Genomic DNA, 26,643 nt, shown 5'->3' with positions numbered 1-26,643 from the left:
AATTTGAATCAAGAGGAGAGTAACTAGTCAAGGCGGTTTACAATCAAGATGTGGACAAGGACGAGCAAGGCTTTCTTACCTAAGTAAAGTCTGACAGTTCTGATTTTTGGAAGTAGAAAAAAAAGCAAGATTTGACAGATGAAGAAACACGATTGTCTAAAGATAACCGATTCCAACTAGACTCCCAGAATAGAGTGTGGAACAGGGTTGTCAGCTGAAGCATAAGAGGAGAACCATGACCTGTGATCCACACTGCAAGCCACCAAGAGACATCTTTGGATTCTGAAGGAAGCATTTTTCAAGAGAGACAGGTAGAAATCTACTATGCACCAAGACTGTGTTGAAAACCTTGGTTTTTCTATGTCTCAAGAATAACCATGAAGCTCTTAGACCTGGGTCAAGGGGGATGAAAAATTTCAATATGAAAGCCTTCCTTATTATTTTAATAATTCTATTTACATTCTGCTGATTGCCCCTTGGATATACTGTACTTGAACCCACCAAAAGTAGTTTTATTTTTTCATCAGTTTATTCGCATTTATTTTACTTTCACAAGGAAGACATGTGAAGGCAATCTTTACCAGTCCTTGCATGGTTGCACTAACCTTGCAAGATGATATTTTCACACCCAGAATTTCATTGTTAATAACAAAGAAAAAATATCCCCATGAGCTGTGATTTCATACATACAAAAGTTGTGGTTACCTACCAGGAGAAGAACAAAGTCTGAATGATTTAATTATCCAGACTTCCAATGCTGTATTTTTTAATTACCTCTTTAGGATGCATTACCTGTAACTGTATGAGCATATAGTATGCATTTATAAGTGTTTATTAATATTACATGGATTGGGCAGCTATTTCTAAGCTAGTCGATGAAAGAAATTACAACTGTTATTTCTGCAGTCCTTCTTGCCCAGATAGTTATCAGGGCACTGGGGCTGGCACTACATACTGGCAGCGCCCGGATAACTTCCGGGTCTGCACTGAACTGAATACCTGCCCTAAACTCATGCCTCCTGCCTGGTTAAACAGCACTTAGTATCAATCCCTACGTGTAGTTGGACACACTGAAAAAAGGTCTGAAACTCCTTAATAGGATCTTCTTGGAAGGAATGACACAGGCTGGTCAATATAGCAAAACCTGAACCAATTGCACACCCAAATTGACAAATCAAAGAATAAAATAATCAGATGAGGCTAAAGTCACAAAAAGAAGTATCACAAACAACAAACATACAGCTTGAGCCCAAACCTGGAATTTCAGCCAGTAACATACAATATCATATACATATCACTGTAAAAAAAAAATTTCCCTGGTTAGCTGTCAATTTATATTTCCAGACTAGCCGAAAAGGTTGGTCAAAAATGACAATATGACATGTGTAAAAGCCTGAGTTCTGTCCCTACAACCACAACTCCAGCTTTTTCCAGTCCATGCAGACCACATCTCCCCCCACTGTGTTTTGGTCCATCCTGAAGCCCACAGAGACTACAACTGAGGCTTCCAGTGGGAGGTTTGGTGCTTCTGTTTCAGCAGAATGGCACTGGGTGAGATTGTCAAACCCACACAGCAGCTGAATAGTAGAAGGGTGGGACCAGTGAAGCAAACAGGATGCAAACAAACCAACTAGCTGTTATATATAGAGCGCACAATTTTTGCGACCACAGTGTTTGCAATATAATGATATGCTTGAAAATATATTTGTACAAATAATTTCCAATCCTTTTATTTTATAAAACCATCTATATACCAGCAAATAGGCACATACACACCCATAATCAGGAGCTCGGGAGGATTTTTCAGTACAGATATTTAACTCGGTCATTTTTGCTTTTGTTATAAAAATCAAGGTTTACCCTTTGACCTATCACCACTCCATGACACCCAACTTTCAATAGAATCCTGGAACCAAAAGTGCAGAGTATGGTTATGTTTGTTTATGTTTATTACAGGGCTTAATATACCACTATTTTGCACAGTATCAAAGCGTTTTACAATAAAAGGTTACTGAGCTGGGAGACGGTATTTTTTTCATTCACTCTATTCAGGGATTAATAACAATAATCAGGACTGAATCAGTGATAGAAAATCACCAAGCAACAACAATGTCCAAAGCCTTCAGCTTCGGGCACTATAAAATGTTGGCTAGATTTTTTAGTTCTCAGGTACAGTAGATATCCACCAGTATCCAGCCAGAATGTCTCTATATATCCACCTGTAAATCTTTCTAAATGTGCTAATTCATATATAATCAATTAAAATAACAATGTTGCAGTGAAGAGACCTCTAGTCCATTTGCTTAATATGACCCAGTTTTCCCTAATCACGCCTACTTAAAATTCCTGGAAGAAGATTTGAAAGTTCAAATGCAAATTGCCTGCTTTGAATTAGAATTAATGAGAATTATGCAAAAATCTGCACACTGCTCTTTTTTTGCGCAAGGATGGTAGCGGTTGGAGACAGAGGTAGGAAAAGTGTTCGAAAGGGGGGAACAAATATAGCAGGAAACATACAGAGAGTCAGCAGACCTATGACCTAGTCACAAAGTTTTCAGATGCCTCATTCTTTGGAACATGTAATTGGTATTTAAATATTAGTGCCTGTTTCACAGAATTATTCCCCAATGTGCCTAAGTCATGACCTAGGCAAGATGTCCAAGGACATGTCCCATTTTTGTAGCTGCAATAATGGGGTCATTCTCATGGCCACAGACAGTTTGACAAGCGCTGGCCTAAGTCATTATCTTCTTGTAGAAGTGTTTCTAACTTTGTGCATCAGTACAAATATATCTTTGATGCCTGCTAGTGAGTTACACTAAACACAGACCCTGAGTCTATTTTAAATATAGCTGCAATTTAAGTAAGGATTGACAAACACAAGGTAACTAGAGTTTCAAAGATTATCATAATCATATCCACTGGGAATAAAAACAAGCACCCCCCCCCCCCATAATTAATTAATTAAATAAAACATGAAGAAGAACAAGATAAGAAAAGGACATAACAACAGACAAACATAGCTGAGGGAAGGAACATTATTCAGTTCCACAACACAGAGAAACGCTAGAGAAATGATCAAACTATCCAAGCCTGAAATTTGGGATTACAAATAGTACACCAAGAATTAACTTGTACATGTTCATCATCCATTCACTATCCATCACCCTTGAGTCAGCGTATTATTATTTATCATCATTTGGATATAGTCCATACCTTTTCATTGGTAGCATAAGGTGAGTTTTATTCAAGGACATTACCCTATCTCCACAGGGCCTACAATCTAACAGCTGCAGTTAATAATGTGCACTACCACGTTAGCTAACAGGTGTAATTAGTAACTAGGTCTCAATGTATGAAATGGGTCCTGAGGTAAAATAATGCACATTAGTACACACTAACATGGTAGATCATCTTAGTAACTCTAGATATAAGTTTGGTCTGAGGCAACAAAGGCAGAAGTGACTTGCCTAAAGTCACAAAGTGCGTCAGCAGAATCTGAACACTGGCTCCCCTGGTTCTCAGTCCACTGCTCTAACCACTAGCCTATTCCTCCACAGCTAAAGAAAGCTCTTTTCTGCTTGGCTCCTGCTCTCTGGTATTCTTTCCCTACTTATTTGTGGATTGAGACTAACTTTAAGAGATTTAAGAGGGACCTTAATGCCTACTATTCTAATTTAAAATTTGACGAATAGTGATGGCATAGATTACTCAGCAATATCCCTCTTTCTTTATCTAGTGTTCTTAATACTCCACTCTCCATCCCATGCCTCCTCTTTCCTTCGCACCATGATTTAGTTTTACAATTTGTTTTTGTAAACCACCTTGTTGGTGCCTCAGAAAGCCGGTATATCACACTCTAAATAAATTTCAATTCTATTTCAATTTATTGGTACCTATATCCCACAGTTTACAACTAAGTCATTTCAATGTGGCTCACATAATATTAAGAGAAAGAGATATATCAAAGTGGTTTACATAGTGTTAGGAGGAGGATACACATCAATGGGTAGACATAGTAAATTAAATGAAAGACACATATGATGAGCTAATCCAGTATGGCATATATAATTTTAGGAAAAAAATATAGGGGACGAGAGAGAGAAACATACAGACCCAGAAGCACAATGGTAGCCTTTTAGAAATTCCCCATGCTTATGACCAGTGGCAGGCAGAAAAGGGTGTGCATGTGCAGTGAGCCTACTTGAAGGTTTTTGGAAATTCTAAGCAGGAGTAGTGCTCCTTTGCCGGGCTTCATCGGGAACATCATCAGTGTTGTGAAGACTTGTTATCTTGCTTGACCTCAGAAAAAGTTCATTAACTTTATTTATACTGTGAAATTTTTTCTCAACTATTGGACTGGTTGGGCTGGATGTGAGCAGCTCATTCTCTTTTAGACACAAGGAACTGGAATTCAAATGTGAAATGACAGAACAGTGAATAATAAAATAATAATGCAGGCTTCAAGAATTTTCTTAGAATCTAGGAGATAGACTTATGAACAACTAGATTATGGAGAACAAGATGGTGTCGTGAAGAGAACATGGTTAAGCGGCTCTCTCTCCTACCTTTACTTATTGTTGGAATTGATTTTCCTGCTCCCCTATGCCTAAAAGGAGGGGTAAGCAGTGTGTGGGCCCCACAACATCTGCGGTACTGGTGGTGGGACCAATGGACTGTTTTGCGACCCTCGGACGTTCTTCGGGGCCGGAATCCTCTCTGCTGGAGGGAGCGGTGGGAGGTGATCCGCTCCCCCAGCTTGAGGCTGAAATCTTGCTCAGCACTGATGATCAGAGCCCTCCGCTCATGCTGGCGACGGACCTGCGACGTGCCTTGGAGGCCCCTTGCACTGACGTCCAGGGAGTGCTTCCTGTTGCGGGGTTGGGTCACGGTACAGGTTCGTCGGCTTGTTCCATCCAGGAAGCTGAGGTACAGATAGGAGTCAGCGTTTTGGGGTTGGAAACTTCTCTTTCTCAAAAATTGTTATCTGCGATTCAGAATACTAAGATTCCCTTAGAAAAAATCTCTATGTTGGAAACAAAAGTAATAACAATTGAAAAAAATATTGAAACTAACACCAGTAGTACAGATAACCTTCAACAAAATCTGGAAAACCAACAGAGAGATAAAACTTTACACCTGATAAACTTTCCTAAAATGTCTTCTATTGCTCCTTTTATCACCTTTATAAAATATCTAACAGAGATTTTAAAGATTCTCTGAACAAGCTTATCCACCAGTCTCTAAAATATGCTATTTGTCACCATATAAAAAGAAAACTATGAATCAACATATTGCAGACGAAGTTGATATTTCTTTTGATGTCTTACACAACTGATTGAAGAGGATGAATTGGGCTCTAAACCAGCAACATTAATAGTAACTTTTGTGTTACAACCTGACCGAGATTGGATATTAAAGCAATTTTTCAGGCATAGGGAAGAACTCTTTATGAACTATAAGATTAGAGTGTTTCCAGATATTGCTAGAGTAACCCAAAAGCGGCGTCAACTTTTTCTTAAGCTCCGCCCTTGGGTTTTACAAATGGGTGGTTTGTTTTGGTTGAATTTTCCTTGCAAGTGTGTATTGAAAGTAAATTTGGTAAAATATGTTTTTTATGATCCTATGCATTTGATCTCTTTCTTAGATTCGAAGACTGTTGTAACTCCAATTATGCAACCAGTAGTAATATCATCATCTACTCCATAATTAATAATATAGTCTGAGTCTCTCTTCAATTTGCTTAACTTTATATTTCCTAGAATTGTACCTTGTTTTCCTCCTTAATTGTGGACTAGAGATCGGATAGATTATATATTTCCTGTTATATATTGAGTAACATGATGTCTATATTACCAATCTTTTCTGTATCAAGAATATTCTTAATTTTATTTCTGAAAGTATAAAAATAAAATAAAACAAAAACAAAATTAGATTATTTATTTATGGGCACCCCAGCAGCCAGGGTCATCCTGAAGGGTAAAAGGGAGACAGGGGCACAAAAATCACTCCTCATCCGTCTCCCTTGTGGTGGCCATGGCACCTTCCCCACACACACACTCCAGTAGCCTCAGTCTCTGGTCATCAAGCCAGAAACCTCATCCTCTGCACATGGCTTGGGAAGCTCCTGCCCACTCAACATCTTGCCATTATCTCCTCCCCCCCACACACATACCAGTAGCCTGTCTCTGGTCATCACTCCAGAAACCTCAGCCTCTGGCCATTGCTCTTCTGCACGCCCCCTACCCATGATCCCCAACAGCCTCAGTCTCTGGCTATCGCCCATCCACCTCCCCTCCTCATGCACCCCAGTCCCATCCTCCAAGCCTCAGCATCAGAAACATTTCCAAGTCCAGTCCCTTTCTCTCATTTGCCCTCTTGTTAGCCTAAAGCCTCTGCTTCAGCTTCTTGCTCCCAGCCCACCATTAAATTCTTCTCCTTGAATTAGCAATAGCCCCTTTGTCCCACCTTTCCCCAACATGGGCCCTCTACTAAAATCTCCACCATCTGCAAGCATGAGCCACCCTTTGACATCATAGCCTTCCCCAATTCCTAGCCCTCATGTAAGCCCTCAGTCCCTTTCTCTCATCCTAACCCCTTAGCATCTGCCATCTCCTCCCAGCTCCATCTCTTAGCATCTGCCCCTTCTTTCATCCCCATCCCAAGCCCCAGCATAAAACATTTCTGCCAGCCTTATTCCCAGCATCAGCCCTCTTCTTCTACCTGATCAACTCCTCTAAACCTCTTGCACAGCAACAGGATCTTGCATTTTCACTGCTGTTACTCTACCTGCCATTGACAAGCTCGTACTGCTGACACCACACACCAGGTGTGTTTAATGAGAGAGCTGGATAAAGGATGCACATTATCCCCTTCAACTTCTAAGCAGCTTGTGGATCAAAGGAAAAAAAACACAATTTGAAGTGCCTGTATACAAATGCTAGAAGCCTAAAAAATAAGATGGGAGAGTTAGAACATATAGCATTAAATGATGAGGTAGATACAATAGGCATCTCAGAGACTTGGTGGAACAATGACAATCAATGGGACACTGTGTTAACAGGGTATAAATTGTATCAGAGGATCAAATTGGAGGGGAAGGGGGGTTGCACTGTATGTTAAAGAGGGAATTGAGACAAACAAAATAAACATTCCACATGACACAGATAGCAGCGTGGAATCATTATGGATAGAAATTCCAAGTGTAAAGGGAAGGAGTATTCTTGTAGGGCTGTACTACGGTCTACCGGGACAGAATGAACAAACAGATGAAGAAATGTTTACAGAGATTAAGAAAGCTGGAAATTGGGCAATGCTATAATAATGGGTGATTTCAATTACCCCGATACTGACTGGATAAATATCACACTAGGGAGTGCCAGGGAGATAGAATTTCTAGATGTAATAAATGACTGCTTTTTGGAGCAGCTGGTCCAGGAACAGATGAGAGGGGGAGTCATTTTGGATCTGGTGCTTGGTGGCGTGCAGGGCATAGTGCGAGAGGTTGTGGTGTTGGGTACCCTGGGAAACAGTGATCATAACTGGGGGATTGGGCGTCCAAATGGCAGATGAAGTTCAACGTTGACAAGTGCAAAGTGATGCACGTGGGAAGGAGGAACCCGAATTACGGCTATGTCATGCAAGGTTCCGCTTTAGGAGTTACGGACCGAGAAAGGGATCTTGGAGTCATCGTGGATAGAACGTTGAAATCTTCCGCTCAATGTGCTGCGGCGGCTAAGAAGGCGAACAGAATGTTGAGTATTATTAGAAAAGGGATGGAAAACAAGCATGAGGATGTTATAATGCCATTATATTGCTCCATGGTGCGACCGCACCTGGAGTATTGTGTTCAGTTCTGGTCGCCTCATCTCGAAAAAGATATAAAGGAATTGGAGAAGGTGCAGAGAAGGGTGACGAAAATGATAAAAGGGATGGGATGACTACCTTATGAGGAGAGGTTAAGATGGCTAGGACTCTTTAGCCTGGAGAAAAGGCTGCTGAGGGGTGATATGATAGAGGTCTACAAAATAATGAGTGGGGTAGAGCGGACAGATGTGAAGCGTTTGTTTACGCTTTCTAACAATAATAGAACTAGGGGACACAAGATGAAATTAGAATGTGGTAGGTTTAAAACAAATTGGAGAAAGTTTTTCTTTACTCAGCGTGTGGTTAGACTCTGGAACTCATTGCCGGAGAAGGTAGTGATGGCAGCTGGCCTTGCTGAGTTTAAAGGGGGTCTGGACAGATTCCTGAAGGAAAAGTCCATTGATCGTTATTAAATTCTGGGTTTTTGCTAAGTTCTTGGGGCCTGGATTGGCCGCTGTCGGAGACAGAGTGCTGGGCTTGATGGACCTTTGGTCTTTTCCCAGCATGGCAGTGCTTATGTACTTATAAGTCTGAGCTATCTGGGATGAACCCGCAAAGGAAATCTATTGTAGCTGCATTTAATTTTCAAAAGGGCAACTATAATAAAATGAGGAAAATGGTTAAAAAAGAAACTAAAAGGATCGGCTGCAAAGGTTAGGACACTAAATCAGGCATGGGCGTTATTCAAAAATACCATCTTGGAAGCCCTGTCTAGATGCATTCCACGTATTTGCAAAGGTGGAAAGAAGAGAAAAAGTCAGCCAGCATTGTTAAAAGGTGAAGTAAAAGAGGCAATTATAGCCAAAAGATTGTCCTTCAAAGAATGTAAAAAGGACCCAAATGAAGAAAATAAGAAGCAACATAAGCACTGGCAAGTCAGATGCAAAGCTGTTAGCAATATGTAACTTGTCTTTAAAATAATCTGTAGTGATAAAGGGGGAGACTGTTTCAAGATGGCGTCTGGATAGGACGCTGAAATCGGTGCTGGAGAGTTTTCTTCCTTTGAATTGTTTTTCTTATTCTACTGGTATGCCTAAACGGAAAGGGAAAGTGCGAGGAGGAATCTCCCTAACCTCCACTGTCCTGACCCGCAGGCAACCTCCAATAACTGCCTTCACTGCTCCAGTATCATCATCGGGCACTCCGCTGCCTGAGACCGAGAGGAGTCCGGGCCTGGATAGCGAACTTTCGCTAAGCCCTCGTAGTCCGTCGCAGATTCGAGCGGCAGGAAGCAAACCCGGAGGAAGACCCGCCCTTCGGCCAGAGAAAGCGGTTGCGGAGTTGGGGAGGGAGAACTCCTCTGGAGAAACTGCGCTGCCATTAGCGGGGAATTCCCGCGAAGGACCGAATCTGGAAAGTACTCCCAAAGAAAGCAGAATTACAGACAACCTCATGGAGCAAATTTCTGCGGCTCAGCAAAGCTTTGCTGATCAGCCTATCCCACCCGTGACTCTGCAGTCTTTGGAGAAGCCACCGAATGTTACATTAGAATCTCTGTGGTGTGCTATAGAATCTTTGCATAAGGTATGCTTAAATTTTGTTACTAATTCGAATGCTAACTCTTTGAAAATTGAAAATCTTCAAACTGAATTGTCTATTCAAAAGAAGAACTTACAACAATGTGATCTTTCGATAACTCAGATAAAAGAGCAAGAGACTAAAATATTTCAAAATGTGGACTTGATGCAAAGAAAGATTGAGAATCTAGAAAATCGAAATAGGAGTTTAAACTTGAGACTGTTAAATTTTCCCTCTCTTAAATATACTTCACCAAGAGATTTGTTTCATAAGTTTCTGGTAGAAGTATTTAAATATTCAGAAAATAATCTTCCTCCTGTACAAAAGATTTATTTCCTTCCTGTGAGAACTACACCGCAGAAAATTCAACTCCTGAGAGTCTTGATGTATCAGCTTTATTAGAGCAATCACAGGAAGAAGCGGAGTTTAGATCTACACTTTTGGTATCATTTGTGTTTTTTGCTGATAAAGAATCCTTGCTAAGGTTATATTTGAGGCAGACTTCAATGGTTACAGTACCTTTATGGGTGAAAGGATTCAAATCTTTCCGGATGTGTCAAGGACCACACAAGAAAGACGAAAGAAATTTTTGATAATAAGACAAGAGACTGTTCAATTGGGAGCGAAATTTCAGCTAAGTTTTCCTTGTAAATGTGTAGTCTTCTATGAGACCGAGACATATCATTTCTTTGACCCGGTTCAGCTTCGATCTTTTTTAAATGCAAGAAATCCTAAACCACAATGAGAGTTTCTATTACAGACTTCTATTGTTTGATGTTGAATATCTAGACGCCTTCTTTTTCTTTTTTTCTTTAATTTGTTGCCTATATATTACCTAACCTCTTATTAGGTTTATGTGTACAGTCTCCTCCTATATTGAGGACTATGTGAATATAGAAATTTATTCCCTGGGAGTATTCCCATTATTTGATTTTTCTTGTTAATAATTGATGTTTCTTGACAAAGCTTTGCTTTGGATGTATAAAAAAATTGCATAAATAAAAAAAAATAATAATAATCTGTAGTACCTGAAGATTTGAGGGTGGCCAATGTGATGCCAATTTTTAAAAAGGGTTCTAGGGATGATCCGGGAAATTATAGACCGGTAAGCCTGATGTCGGTACCGGACAAAATAGTTGAAACTATTATAAAGAATAAAATTACAGAACACATAGACAAACATAGTTTAATGGGACAGAGTCAGCATGGGTTCAGCCGAGGGAAGTCTTGCCTCACCAATTTGCTTCATTTCTTTGAAAGCGTGAATAAACATGTGGATAAAGGTGAGCTAGTTGATGTAGTGTATCTAGATTTTCAGAAAGCTTTTGATAAAGTTCTTCATGAGAGACTGCTGAGAAAATTTGAAGAGTTATGGGATAGGAGGCAAGGTTCTGGTGTGAATTAGGAATTGGTTATTGGACAGAAAACAGAGGATAGGGTTACATGGTCATTTCTCTCAATAGAGGAGGGTGTACAGTGGAGTGCTACAGGGATCTGTACTGGGTCTGGTGCTATTTAAAATATTTATACATGATATGGAATTAGGTGATCAAATTTGAAGATGATACAAAACTATTCAAGGTTGTTAAAACATGTGCGGACTGTGAAATATTGCAGGAAGATCTTTGCAAACTGGAAGACTGGGCATCCAAATGGCAGATGAAATTTAATGTGGACAAATGCAAGGTAATGCACACTGGAAAAAATAATCCAAATCATAGTTACCTGATGCTAGGGTCCACTTTGGGGGTCAGCACTCAAGAAAAAGATCTAGGTGTCGTTGTAGATAATATGCTGACATCTTCTGCTCAGTGTGTGGTGGCAGCCAAAAAAGCAAACAGGATGCTAGGAACTATTAGGAGAGGGATGGTGAATAAGACCGAAAGTACTATAATGCCTTTGTATTGCTCCCTAGTGTGTCCGCACTTTGAGTATTGCGTTCGGTTCTGGTTGCCGTATCTCAAAAAGATATAGCAGAATTAGAAAAGGTTCAAAGAATAGCGACCAAGGGGATGGAACTCCTCTTGTATGAGGAAAGACTAAAGAGGTTATGGCTCTTTAGCTTGGAAAAGAGACGGAAGAGGGGAGTTATGAATGAGGTCTGCAAAATCCTGAGTGGTGTAGAATGAGTAGAAGTAAATCGATTTTTTACTTGTTCCAAAAGTACAAAGACTAGGGGACACTCAAGGAAGTTACATGGAAATACTTTTAAACAAATAGGAGGAAATATTTTTTCACTCAACGAATAGTTAAGCTCTGGAACTCTTTGCCGGAGGATGCGGGTAGTGTATCTGGGTTTAGAAAAGGTTTGGAGAAATTCCTGGAGGAAAAGTCCATAGTCTGCTATTGAGACAGACATGGGAAGCAACTGCTTGACCTGGGATTTGTAGTATGGAGTGTTGCCACGATCTGGGTTTCTGCCAGATACTAGTGACTTGACTTGGCTACTGTTTGGAAAACAGGATACTGGGCTAGATGGACCATTGATCTGACCCAGTACGGCTACTGTTATGTTCTTATGTTTCCCCAGGTCTACCATAATAATGATTTATGGACTTCTCCTCCAGGAATCTGTCCAAATGTTTTGTTTTTTTAAACCCAGCTACTACTTTTACCACTTGCTTAACTATCTGTTGAGTGAAAAAAAATATTTTTCTATTTGTAACTTCATGGCCTGTCCTCCAGTCTTTGTACTTCTTGAAAGAGTAAATAATTGATTCACATTTTCCTGTTCAATTCCATTCAGGATTTTTATTAACTTCTATCATATCTACCCTCAGCCCTCTTCTTCATCCTTTCCTCATATGAGACTACTTCCATCCACTTAATTATTTTGGTCGTTCTTCTTTGTACCTTTTCCAACTCCACTAAACCTTTTTCAAGATGCGGTGACCAGAATCGCACACAGTACTCACGACGTAGCATCACCAAGGAGCGATACAGAGGCATCAAGATACTCTTTGTTTTATTTTCTATTCCCTTCCTAATAATTCCTAACATTCTGATTGCTTTTTTGGCTGCCACCACACACAGAGCAGACATCAAGCTATGGGAGGATCCAAGTGCCCCAGCATACTGTGAAAAATACTTTCTCTCAACAGCCACAATGAACTTTTCATGTTGATTGCATTTAAAGAATGAGGGCAGAATGTTGACCTCCTTTCAAGCAACAGCAGAGATTAAGCGATTTAATTGAAAAATCAATAACGTAGATTGGGATTAAACTGTACTCCGAAAAAATACCAAAATGAACAGTTTTCAGTCAACACAAGGTTAAATATACCTCCAGAAGGCTTCTGTTTTTCATTTGCATTGGTCTGTACAATGTACAGGAAATCAATACATACTGTATACATTGGAAAGTAAAGCTACAAAAATGGAGTAAGAAGGTGAATGATGCTGCTCATGATATAAACAGCAGAGTAATATTCCCTGCTATAATCAGAGTGCCACTTAGATAAATTTGTAAATAGGGATAGTGTGAGCAAGTGCTGCGACCATTGTACCAAACAGCCTTGCCAAAGCACTTCACTTCTGCTCAAAGCATCCCCTACTAATCCAACACAAACAATCCCCACCCCCACACAGATGTCAGTGCTCAATGGTAAGAGACTATCTTGGACTGAGCAGGTCTTGAACAACGACATATTGCTGCTGCACCCCACTGTACCATCTACTGCAGGCAGGCAGATTTGTTTTTAACTCAACAGTCAGAGTACGAATGATGCCAAATCTTTTTAAGGCATAAATTACAAAAACAAAATAAAATGAATCAATAACAACTGGAAGGTGATTAAATTAATGAGTAGAACTTCCAGGCCACCACTGTTTAACTCCCATCAGCTAAGTGGCAAAAACATGAAGCAATTAAAAAAAAATAGTTGCACTGCATATTTAATTTTGTGTATTCATTTATAATTTGCTTATCTTATACAATGTTTAGGATGCACACCTCTTACACCCTATTAAAGGTTGAGTTTTTAACAAGCTACTGGTCTGCTCATGCAATATACTGTACTTCCAAATAAGATTCAGTTACTTACCTGTAGCACATGTTCCCTGAAGACAGCAAGATATGTGGAGGGGCATAATGGAATGGGCGCCCAAGTTTTCCTGAGGGCGTCCTCGCAGGACGTCCCCGCGAAGGGGTAGGGAAACCCGTATTATCGAAACAAGATGGGCTTCCATCTTTCATTTTGATAATACGGGCGAGGACACCCAAATCTCAACATTTAGGTCGACCTTAGAGATGGTCAACATAAATGTTGAGATGGTCGTTCCCGGTTTTCGGCCATAATGGAAAACTGAGGACGCCCATCTCGAAAATGACCAAATCCAACTCATTTGGTCGTGGGAGGAGCCAGCATTCGTAGTGCACTGGTCCCCCTGACATGCTAGGACACCAACCGGGCACCCTAGGGGGCACTGCAGTGGACTAATTGATGCACTAACTGAACAGAAAAAGCCCTTCCCTTACCGATTTGGAAAGGAACGGGCATGCATGAAGGAAATCGCATGCAAATGAGCTGCTCGTTGTTAGCTCATTTGCACACGATTTCCTTCCTAAGGTGGGGAAGCTAGTGCAGAGCAGCCAAGCGTTATGCGTACGCCAAAGACGGCTTCATACATGCAGACAAGCTGCGTGTATAATAGCTGTCTACAACCTTAAATAAATTGACATCTACAACCTTAGAAAAACAGAAGTCCAGGTGAAAGTGTTCAAGTGCTCGTCAGGGACGACTTTTTTTTTTTTTTTTTTAAGAGTATGCGTGAAGGACGTCCTTCGCTATGCCTCTGTCCCTGCGACAGGCAGTTGAGGATGTCCAAAATGTGGATTTCTGTGAGAAGGACATCCATGCCTTTGCTGTGCCTCCGACACCCCCTATATTTATTAATTTGGATTTTGGATCACAAATAGCAGCAGTGGGATTTGAACCGGCCACCTCTGGATTGCAGGACCAGTGCCCTAACCACTAGGCCACTCCTCCACTCCACTCCCTTGAAATTTGGCCATCCTTGGGGGGCAGTTCAGGACGTCCAAAATGTTTGAAAGAATGACGTCCACGTATTCGCTATGCCTCTGCTGACACACACACAGCATAATGCTGCAATGGACCTGAGTATGACATTTCAGGCTGGCAATAAAAGTTTTTAAAGTTGTTTTTTTGAGAGTGGGAGGGGGTTAGTGACCACTGGGGAAGTCATGGGAGGTCAGTGGTGTGCTGGAGCCGGCTCGCTCCGGCTCGCAAGATCCGGTTGTTAAATTTTGGCCGGACTTGCGAGCCGGTTGTTGGAAAGGGCGAGCCGGCTCTCCCTCCCTCCGCCCTCCGGATCCGGTCCCTCACCGATCCTACCTTGACTATCGAATTCTTCGGGGCAGGCAGTGTTGCCTGCCCGCTGCTATCGCTGACTTTCCTCCGCCGCCTGTTTGCGCTTTAAAAATGGCCGCCGAGACTTCCAGAGGCAGCCTCGCGAGACTTCTGTAAGTCTCGGCGGCCATTTTGAAGCGCGATCGGGCGGTGGAGGAAAGTCAGCGATGGCAGCGGGCAGGCAACACTGCCTGCCCCGAAGAATTTGATGGCCAAGGTAGGGTCGGTGAGGGACCTGATCGGGAGGGAGGGAGAAAGCAGGAGAATTTGCGGAACAAGTCGGGAGGGGGTGGCAGGGGAGAGAAGGGAGCTGCTGGCCATGGGTGCATGGAGGGCAGGGGAGAGAAGGGAGCTGCTGGCCATGGGTGGATGGAGGGCAGGGGAGAGAAGGGAGCTGCTGGCCATGGTGGATGGAGGGCAGGGGAGAGAAGGGAGCTGCTGGCCATGGGTGGATGGAGGGCAGGGGAGAGAAGGGAGCTGCTGGCCATGGTGGATGGAGGGCAGGGGAGAGAAGGGAGCTGCTGGCCATGGGTGGATGGAGGGCAGGGGAGAGAAGGGAGCTGCTGGCCATGGGTGGATGGAGGGCAGGGGAGAGAAGGGAGCTGCTGGCCATGGGTGGATGGAGGGCAGGGGAGAGAAGGGAGCTGCTGGCCATGGGTGGATGGAGGGCAGGGGAGAGAAGGGTCGTTGGCCATGGGTGGATGGAGGGCAGGGGAGAGAAGGGTCGCTGGCCATGGGTGAATGGAGGGCAGGGGGAGAGGAGGGGAGAGAGATTAAATGCTGGACATAGATGGAGGGGAGGGAAGAGTGAGGAAGGAGATAAGATAAGGGAAAAGGAAGAAAGGAGAAATACTGCACATGGATGAAGAAAATAGGCAGAAGCTGAGGACCGAAATGAAGAAGAAGGGAGGAAAGTAAAAGAAATAAATGGAAAGGAAGCTCTGGAAACGGAGTTAGGAGGACAGATAGCAGCAGAATTGGATACTGGGCCAGCATGATCAGAAAAACAGTCACCAGACAACAAAGGTAGAAAAAATCATTTTATTTTCATTATAGTGTTTGGAATATGTTCACTTTGAGAATCAGGTGCTCAACATTAAAAGTTTATATTTATTTACTTATTTATGGCATTTTATCCCACATTAAACATGAATTAGATTGGAACCTGGGATCATTTAATTTTTTTTTCCTGGAGAGAGTAATGCATTGCCCCCCCCCCCCCCCCCCACCCACTGGCTATAGCCAGCTCTGCAATTTTGGGGGGCGCAGAGTTGGACGGGGGGGGCGCAGAGGTGGACAGGGGGGCGCAGTTGTGGACGGGGGGGGGGGGGGGCGCCGAGGTGGACCGGGGAGAGAGCCTGTTGTTAAAAATTTACCAGCACAGCACTGCGGGAGGTCATCCCCGATTCCCTCCAGTGGTCATTGGTCAGTTCGTGAACCTTTTTGAGGCTTGGTCATAAGAAAAAATGGACCAAGTAAAGTCTTTTTCTTGGGAGAGAGCAGTCTGGAACAGAAAGAAATGGGCATAGGGGGCATGGAATTGGAATCTAAATCCTAAATCAAAGAGCTTCTGAAGGACTGTTTGGCCAAACCAATTGTCACGTTGGGAATCCTGTTCCAAACAGTAATAAATGGAGGACAAGATCATGGTGCAGATCTGCAAATATCTTCTGTGCAGGCACACCACAGTAATATTTCACCCCTTTTGGAGTAGATGGGCCAACTAGATGCCTCTTTTGCAGACTGGTCCTGAAGAGGCATGACGAGGCTACAGCATGTGGTAAATGAGGGTAGTCATGGTCCTGTCCTCCTCACTTACTATGAACGTCATCATACCTATGATCTTCTATTGCATCATTGATATCACTATCTGCAGCTTTGTCACTATGCTTCCTAGCTCCTCATCTTTTGAAGATTCTGATTTTGATGACCCTTGGCCTAATCCAGAAGTGACAAAAGGGCTTTTGTCCCATCATTATGGTGCTTAATTAAAGTCCAGGGGCTTACATCCGCTCCATAAAGTAATGGCACTTTGGATTATGGATTTTGGTTATCAAGATATCAACAAGTTTTTCCACAGCTTGCAATCCATGCCACGGTTGGCAGACAGCATCCAACTTCAAGATTTACATTACAAATTCTCTTATGGATGTATATTCATCCTTCCCGGGCCTGGGTAATGGGATTTCAAACAGATGGCTCCTTCATCAAGTGTGGTCATCCTAATGCTTCATATAAACACTGCATTTGGGATTGCGTTCCTATCCGTTGCTTTTGGCGGATTGTTTGGCACCAAGTGGGATGTACCACAGCTCTTGGCAAGCCACACCACAGATCTGCTTTTTGGATAACATCACTGAAATTCACGAAGGGACCCGAGTTTCGGATCTCTTTCTACATAACGCTTCCTTAATAGCTAAGTGGTGCAAAATGATTCAATGGATTTTTCCTGCAGCTCCTACCTTTGACTCAGTGGCAGAATTATATGCATGAGTTAATACAGATGGAGTGACCTTCAACACACACGCAAAGCCACCAGGTGCAGCGGCAATTTCTTAGACTGGTCACCTTTTGTGGATACATTAACTGCCCAGGTTTGGTCTGTTGTGCTAAACAATTTGGATGTTTAATTGCTCCCGGTACTCTGCCTGTTTTTAGTTATGAATTCTATATCTGTTACATTCAGGAATGTTTTTTGGGGGGGGAGGGGATGGGTTTTGGATTGGGGATATCTCTTGTGTTTTTGTGCCCGTTTGCTCATGACATTTCTTGTTCTGTTTACTGTGTTTCATTGCTAGTTTCTTTTATTGCAAAATTTGAATAAAGGTATCTTTAAATAAACCATAGCACAATGTCAGCAGAGTACCAAGCATAAGTTACAGCAATGAAATAATGTAATAAGCAAAATGTTTTCAGAGTTGCTTATTGTTTTTTCCTTTTCCTTTTGTATATTGTAAATGACTTTAATAAAGAACTATTTGAACTTAAACATAATATGGAGGGAATAATTAGTTAAAAGAACATCACTAAGAAAAACAGGACATACAGCAAAATGCTTACCATCCCATGTCAATGCAGAAAATTAGCTTTTGTTTTCTATCTGAACAATACACATTCTTAATCTTTTATCACCCCCTCGAACTGTTCTATCTTCTTCCCCAAATCTTCCCTCTGTTAGATATTGTAATCTTCCCTCTCCCTGCATCCCTATTGTTGCTGAGTCTTGTCCTACTCTTGCCATGATGTTTTGAAATGGCAGTATAATAAATGTTGCATAAATAAAATAAAATAAAGTCTAGGATGGATTGAAATCCCCCCCCCCCCCAAAAAAAAAATCTATTTTCGTGATCAGGAAGTACTTGAAATAAAATCCCTCTCCTTTTTTCAGTGGTGGAACAGTTTGACTGCATTGGCCTATAAGAAGGAAGAAAGATCTTTGGTAAGCAATTTCTGATGCTGAGAGTTTAACTTTGATGCTGTCAGTGGGCAATTCGGAGGAATTTTTAAAATTGTAGATATATAACCTCAGACTGGTGGGTTCAGAAAATTGTCTGGGAAGGTTAAAGGTGCCATCTTTTTCCAAAAACTTCAGCCTCGCTCCTCCCGGAAGGCTGTCTGGGAACTTTATGAGGATTGATGTTATACTTTGTCCCTGATTTTGACTGGGGAGCTTGTTGGGCTTTTTTGGCCCTTGGCTGTTTTGTGTGAAAGCAAGTCCCTCAGTTGCCTGGGAGGAGTGAGACAGAGGAGGATATCTGTGTCTATGAAAATAGAAGGAATTCCATTGCTCTCCAGTATAAAAACTTCTAGAAGAAGGGGTGGAGTCAGAAGTGAGACTGATGAGGATCCTAAGAGTACTTGATGAGGGTAGCAGTCTTCTACAAAATTCTCCTAACAGATAGCACAGCATGTCAGCAAGCTTCTCCTGCACGTCTTTCTGACTTGAGGTCTAATGCCCCCAGACATACAATTCTGCAGGTGCCAATCACCACTGCGGAAGCTCTCAATGTCATGCTGAAAATATGATAAAGTCACATAAACCATATATTCTCCCACACTCCTTTCCCTTGGCTACTGGCTTTTGGAATTCACTGACCTTCTTCTGAGCAAGAGCAAAACATTCTGTTACACTTTGCAAAATGTTGCACAAATACATGCTCATGAAGAGCTGGTAGGCTGCCACGCAGAACGTAAACATAACATTCTGAATTAATTTTTTCCCAAAAGGTTCCATGGTCTTCACTTCTCTCCCCCTGGGAACTGAGGAGTGAGTCTTCATGCTCTTGGCCTTTTTGAGAATGCATTCAACCACCACTGAATAGTGAGGAAGCTGCAGCTTCTCGAATCCAGGAGTCTTTCAGACTCTATACAGAGAGTCAACCTTCTTATTAACAGGAGGTATGCGGTGGGTGTCTCCCACATTCTCATCTGCATTTCCTTCAGGATTCTATGACTGGAATGTCAAGGAACTGGAAGATGTTCAATGTTTCTGCCCTGAGTTCCTTCTCTGACTCTTAAGGAAATGAGACGGCTTCAGCTATCTCGCTGATAAACTTGGTGAACAAGAACTCCTCTCGGGGAGATCTATGTTTTTTGTGTGGTAGGGAGGGATTTGATGGGAGATGAGTGGACTTCTCTTCTGAGAAGACCCTTCGCTCTTGTTCAGATATGCAGGAGCATTCTAAATCAGAATAATAGAAATACTAAGCGGGAGATGTCTGACTCTCTGCCTACTTTGAATGGCTGACCTCTTGGTCAAGCCTGGACCTAGAGTGTCAAGGCACCAGGGAACCTTCCTCTTCCAGTGGACTGGAGACCTGCATCGATTCCAAGCCCCTTTAAGGTTTCAGTGTCAATGTGTCTCCTGCAGGCTATGCATGGGCCTCGAGCACCGACTTTGTACCAAGATAAACCTCCATCCATTACTCTTCAGGAGCTACTCCATGAAGACTACAATCAACAAAGCTGGGGGTATCAGAGTAGCCATAACCTCCTGAGAAACCTTGATGTATATCAGAAGCTACGGCTCTATAGCTTGGAGGCTACTGCACTCCTCCTGATGCCACAAAGGATAAACAGTCTTTATATTGGGGGCTAGAGCTTTACAGCTTGGAGGCTGTTGCATTCCTCCTGATGCCACATAGGATAAACGGTCTTTATATTGGGGGAATTTCAAGGACACCAGTGGGAGGGTGGTGCTACTAAAAAAAAAAAACAGAGGGCCAATCCTTCAGAAATTGTGAGTTCCAGCACTAAGAATGAGCTAGAAGAAAAGAGGAACAACCAGTACTCCACCCCCACCAAAAAGTAGTAGTAAAACAGCCTTCTATTAGAACAGATACTGAATACTGTAAGGGACTGAAATATAAATTAACATATGCATCCAGCTTCTCTTACATGTGCATGCAAATTTGGAATGAATTACCAAAATCCATAAAAATAACACACGACATCATGACCTTCCGTAAACTATTGAAAACTTATTTAAGAAAGCATACAATAACAACTCCTCACAAATTCAAATTAACAAAACGCAATTATACAACATGTATTCTCTATATCAACTGTTTTGCTAATTATCTTGATTTCCAGTTTAATGATCCTAATTGTTCAAGCTATTTTTTGTCATGATTGAAGTTTAACCTATTACCTTTAGCTCTTATCACAGGACGAACTTTCCTCTTGTAACCTAACCTAATCTGTCCCTTTGCCCCAACTATGTATTTCTCCTAACCGGAACTGGTAATCACCACTTGCGGAATTATGTAAGCCACATTGAGCCTGCAAATAGGTGGGAAAATGTGGGATACAAATGTTATAAATAAATAAATAAATAAATAAATAAATAAATAAATAAATAAATAAATAAATAAATGCATATCAAGTAGCCTGGCATATCTATTCATTCAGGCAGAAAGAACTAATACCTTGGCACTGTTTATTGATAATCCTGAATCTTTAGTATTGCCCAATGACAGACTTCCATCATGTGATGAGAGGCTCACTGATCCCAAAACACAGGTGATCAAACCCGTTCATTAACGCTGCATTCAATTCCATGCTCATTAACTCTTTGGTCACACTAGCCAGGCTCATCAAACCTGTACACATGGATCTTCCACAGATGGGCTCAAGAGAGGTCATGTCAGAAGCACAGGAATTTATCCAACATTCTCTTTTTCTTATATAGCTGGTGCTACTGTTTCATGCCAAGAAAAAGAATAGATGCAAATTTTTCCTTTAAAGACTAGAATGCCTTTCAGCCATGCCACTTTATAATACAACCAACACCAGGACCTCTAATTACACCAAAAATTAACACCTGCTACAAGAAGAAAAAGGAAACACAAAATCAAATTATCAAGAGATGCATGATATGGAGAAGCAATACTCTGCTCACCAATTAAGAAACATTAATAGTCAAGATAAGGTGCAAAATCAATTTACCATCATGTCAGATTAATATCAAACCAGAAAAGCTGGGTGCTGCTTGTCAAATACAATGGTGAAAATATGAGGAACTGAAGCTGAAGCAGTTTTTCTGCTTAGAAATTAAACAGTGCTTTTGCTTATCTAATGTGGAAAAATTACCCTTCTCCCATTCCTATTATTTTCCCTGCTAGATCAGATGTCAAGCCAAGGTCCTCTTATAAGTGACAGCACATATAAGCACCCAGGGAGAAGTATGCTTTGGCAATTTTTTCATCTCAGACCTCTGGAAGGGTTCTTACACTACATACTATTCTATCCCTCACTTTCTTTGACAATTCATCTGAGAAGTTTCATTTTTATTAAATTTCCAAATAGATTATGTTATCAGATAAAAACATTTTAGTGCTTAATAACTATGATTTATGACTGGAGCACTAGAACTTTACAAAATGGAGGTCAACACAGCCAAATGATCTCCAGCTGAAAGTGTGGAACCATGCTAGCAGTTAGTGCTTTCTGATTTCAGAACAGGCACTCCTACCCCATATGTGACACCTTCCCTCAATGCCCCTCTCGTCCTGCCCCCCCCCCCCCATGCTTTGCTCCACCTACTGTTGCACCCTTTTCCTATCCCGTTCCTTTACAACCTACTGTACGTACTAGGCTTGCCATCTCAGAAGAAAAAACTGCCACATGTAATTTGTGCTATGATTATTTCACAAATGTTGCATAACAGAAACAGAGCTCCGCTATTCAAACCTTGCAAAAAACACACACATCAAAAAAAGGTGGTGGAAATGACCAGTGCGATAGTCCAGGTTAAAAGCACAAATCTTTACTAAGCACACATATAGTCAATTGCTTGAAGACACTATCAATACAATAAAGCTGACATTTGCTTGAAGATGGACTCAACACAGTCCGTGTTTCGGGCTATGTCTTCATCAGGAGTCCATTGTCCTAGCAAACACAAAGGTATTCTGCAGCATAACACCACATGGCTAAAATCCTCAATGTCGTGTATACTGCCAAAACAGTATCTACACAATAGCTGCTATTGTTTACCTTAGATATGATTTAAATCACATTATTTCTGTGGCTGTCATTATTATTAATTTCTTTGCATAACAGATGCACAATTATTTTTTACACAAGTTCATTAAAATAACAAAAGGGACACAATATGTGACAATGTGTAGACGTTTATGTGTGGGGGCATGTGAAAGCATTGAAGGCATGCAAGGTACATGTATAACAAAAATGTGTGTAGGGAGGTGTGTACACATTGCGGTTTTTGTGTGTAGGGGTGAGTGTGGATGGTGCTGGAGGGAGCTGATTTCTCTTGGGGGTTGTTTGTGGAGGTGAAGGAGTATATGTGTGAGATAAAGAGCTGTTGGCAGGGCCGCCGAGAGGGGAGGACAGGGGGGACAAAATTCCCTGGGCCTGGGCCTCCAGGGGGGCCCGGTGCCACATGTCCCTTCAAGCGTAGCTGAACAGTTGTTCAGAAAATCTGCTCCCTCCCTCCCGTCCGCGTGGTCGCTTTTCACTTCCCTGAAGCCTTCTCCGTCTCCCTCCTGCGCAGCACTGCACCGGCGTCACGATTCAGAGTCAGCCTTCTGCTAGCGTCGGGGCCTCTCCTCAGGTGCATCTCACCTGTGCGGAAAACAGGAAGTTGCAATAGAGTAGGCGGGACGCACCTGAGGAGAGGCCCCGACGCTGGCAGAAGGCTGACTCTGAATCGCCGGTTCAGTGCTGCACAGGAGGGAGACGGAGAAGGCTTCAGGGAAGTGAAAAGTTACCACGCGATGGGAGAGACAGGCAGAAGGTGAAAGATGCAACGCTCGGGGGGGGGGGGGGGGGGGGGGCTGGAGAAGGGAGAAAGCTGCCCGGAGAGGGGGGCGAGTAGGAAGAAAGACAGGGAATGGTGCTACATGTAAACAATAATATGGCAGGGCTTATGAGGTAAGGAGGGAAAACTGTGGGTTAATCTGGGAAGAGAGAATGGAACAACTATTTATATTGGTGTAAATAAAAAATGCCTTCAGAAGTAGAAGAAATAAACAGGGATTTAATTCAAAACATTCACAAAATTGCTATGAAAGGTGATGGATGAAGAAAAGTAAAACGGTTAAACGCGCGGAGGGGGGGTAGGAAGGAACGGCGAGTGAGGCGGGCTGTCAGGGAGTTGAGGGAGGGCAGGGAGAATCGCTGGACAATGGATGGGAGGGCAAGGGGTGAGGAAATCGCTGGACATGGAGAGGAGGGCAGGGGGGAGAGAGAAGAGATCGCTGGACATGGAGAGGAGGGCAGGGGGGAGAGAGAAGAGATCGCTGGACAGGAGGGGAGGGCAGGGCAGGGCAGGGGGGAGAGAAGAGATCGCTGGACAGGAGAGGAGGGCAGGGCAGGGGGAGAGAAGAGATCGCTGGAGAGGAAAGGAGGGGAGGGCAGGGGGGAGAGAGAAGAGATCGCTGGACAGGAGAGGAGGGCAGGGGGGAGAAGAGATCACTGGACAGGAGAGGAGGGGAGGGCAGGGGACAGAGGAGAATTGCTGGACAGGAGAGGAGGGAAGGGCAGGGGAGAGAGGAGAATTGCTGAACATGGATGGATGAATGGAGGGGGCAGGGGAAAGAGGAAATTTGCTGGATATGGTTGGATGGAGGAGAGGCCAGGGGAGAATGGAGAGTTGCTGGACATGGATGGATGGAGGGGAGGGAAGTCAGGAAGAAGATGCACATGGATGGAGGGGAGGGAAGAGAGGAGAAATGCTGGACATAGATGGATGGAGTGGAGGGCAGGTAAGAGAGGAGAAATGTTGGGCAAGGATGAAGGGAAGGAAAGACAAAGGAAGGAGATGCACACGGATGGAGGGAAAGGGAGAGAGGAGAAATGCTGGATATGGATGGAGGGAGAATTGCTGAATTTAAGGGCTGGATCGGAACACTTTCAGGGCAGATGCTGAAACTAGAGGAAGGATAGGGACAGGGCTACAGATGGTAGACAGGACACATAAGAACACAGGAGGATGGTGGGCATGGTGAGAGAAAAAATATCAAATGGGAAGAAAACACTGCATAAAACAGAAGACGCTGGGACCAAAGCGAATAGAATAAGTAAATGCTCAGACAACAAAGGTAGAAAAAAGTATTTTATTCAGAATTTATTAATTGGAATATGTCAGCTTTTGGAAATGTGTAACTGTGATATTTTTCATATAAGTTTCAATTTTTCTAGTATTGCTGCATGCTGAGTCTGACTTCTTGAGGTAACTTTCCAGTTCAGTATTTTGCCTTCATATTTTTTTTTCTTTCTAGTTCCTTGTGTCATATCTGTTGTCATGTGTTTTTCACGTGTGATCAAGGTGCAGTATTCTGCTAGTGTGTAGTATTTGCAGCCCTTTTTGTTTTGTTTTTCATTAGGTAGTGTACTGGTGTTTTAGAGCCCGGTGTAATTACAGTGCTGCCTTTCCACGCATAAGGTTGTAGCTCGTCCTGTCCTTGGAATTAGTGCTGTTATGGTTTGGTAAGGTTATGAGTGTGTTTTTGCATAAGTTTGTGTATAGTGTTTTGCAGTGGAGAGATTGTGTTTTGGCCTTACTGAGGTGGCACCAAAACATCAGAAAAGGTGTAGAGCCTAAATCATGACACACTACCTCTTGAAGGATCTAGATATAGTGCAGGGGCCCGGCCCGGTGGCGGACGGAGGGGAGCGGGTGGAGGGGGGAGCAGCGGCAGCGACCTGGGGGGGGGGGGGGCAGGGGCGGCCTTGTCCCGGGCCCGGCCCAGTCTCTCGGCGGCCCTGGCTGTTGGGGTTGGGTGTGTGTGAGGGGAAGGTGTTTTGTGTGTATGTGTAGGGGAGTGCATATACATGGTATATGTGTTTTGTGAAAGGGAAACTGATTATTTTATATATATGCTATGAGAGGATGTGTCATGTTTTTCCAGCTGGTTGAGCATTTGTTCCCTGTCTGTCCTTTATGGTCTGAGCCAAGCTGCTGGGGTAGAGGAACTCCTGAACTGGGGCAGTCTCCAGGCTCTTACCTCCTCCAGTAGTAAAACAAAGGGATTTTTTTTTTTGGGGGGGGGGGGGGGGGGGGGGGGGGGGGAGTCTGTTCTCTGAAAATACCAATCTGATATTTCTCATTTTCAAACTCATCTGAGAAATTTCCATTTTCTTCCAGCATGTCAAGTTAAGTTATTTTACCACTAGATGGATAAATGAACATATATGGTCTTTTTTCAAATTTCTTTACAATATTTCATTCTAGCACACAGCTGCAAAAGATTTGTGATTGGCAAATCATTTGTCCTGTCCCTAACCATCCCAAGCCAAGCACACTCCCTCTCTCTCTTTCACCCTTCCTCTATCCCTGCTCCTCTCCTTTCACTTACTCTTCTTTCAACCATCATTCTCTCCCTTCACCCTGCCCTCTTTCAATCTTTCTCTACCCTCTTTCTCCTTTCCCCCTCCTCCTTTCTCCCCCCCCCCCCCACAAGGCATTCTTCCTTTCTTTCCCAAATTCTACTGCGCTAGGCCCATTAGACTGGCATTGGTCGTCACTACCACCCAGTCTGGTGAGTCCAAAAGGAACCCCTTGAGAAGGTGGCACAAGGAGCCCTACCATGCCAACTAAACCCTGAAAGCTGCCACCAGCTGAAGCTAGACTTTGAGCTCCGAGACCTGGGAGACCAGCGAGATAAGAAAGAATGCTAGAGGCCTCATGTACAAATCTCACCCTTGGGGCCACCTCCAGTATAGATACCATGGAGCCCAGCATCTGCAAAGAGGCCTAGGCACTTGGGGCCAGAGGAGCTTGTCTCCTGAGTGTGAGAGACTGACCCTAGTCTGCTGTTGAAGTGTACCCCCAAATACTTGAAGGCCTGTAAGAAGACAAGGTGGCTTTTGGGGTAATTCACCATGCAACTGAAATCTTCCAGCAGACCAATCACCTTACATGTGGCTGCCTGTGAATTTGCCTCCAAGTTGGCATGGATGAGCCAATCATCCAAGAGTGACCTTTTATCCTCTCCTTGCAAAGGGACACCGCCACCACAACCATGACCTTGGAAAAGGTCCCGAGGGCAGTGTTGAGCCCAAAGGGAAATACTTTGAAATGAGAGTGACAGGCCACCACACAGAACTGCAGGAAGTGTTTGTGCCCATCTCTGATGGCAACTTGGAAATAAGCCTCAGATAGATCCAGGGAGGTCAAGAACTCCCTTGCCTTGACTGATGAAATTACCGAATGTAGTGTCTCCCTGTGGAAATGTGGGACCTGGAGGGAGGCACTGACTCGCCTCAGGTCCAACATTTACTTTTGTTAATGGCTAAATGTTTATTATCTTGGAGACGGAATGTTAAACATTGCTATGATAATAGTTTAAAATTATTTTAAAAGGGTGATATCCAACTTTGAATAAATTGCTGGGAATCCTTTTTGGAACTGAAAATAAAGAGCAAC

General features: G+C 42.9%; 1 protein-coding gene across 4 annotated transcripts in view; it reads right to left on the bottom strand.

Annotated features, from left to right (window-relative positions):
* The window catches only part of MED27 (mediator complex subunit 27), a 405,350-nt gene that overhangs the window by 72,563 nt on the left and 306,144 nt on the right, over positions 1 to 26,643 (bottom strand). The gene's annotated exons all lie outside the window — the stretch shown is intronic.

This window comes from Microcaecilia unicolor, chromosome 6 (genome assembly GCF_901765095.1).
Source record: "Microcaecilia unicolor chromosome 6, aMicUni1.1, whole genome shotgun sequence".
In the NCBI taxonomy this organism is placed as follows: Eukaryota; Metazoa; Chordata; class Amphibia; order Gymnophiona; family Siphonopidae; genus Microcaecilia; species Microcaecilia unicolor.
This window is presented reverse-complemented; position numbering and strand designations above follow the sequence as displayed.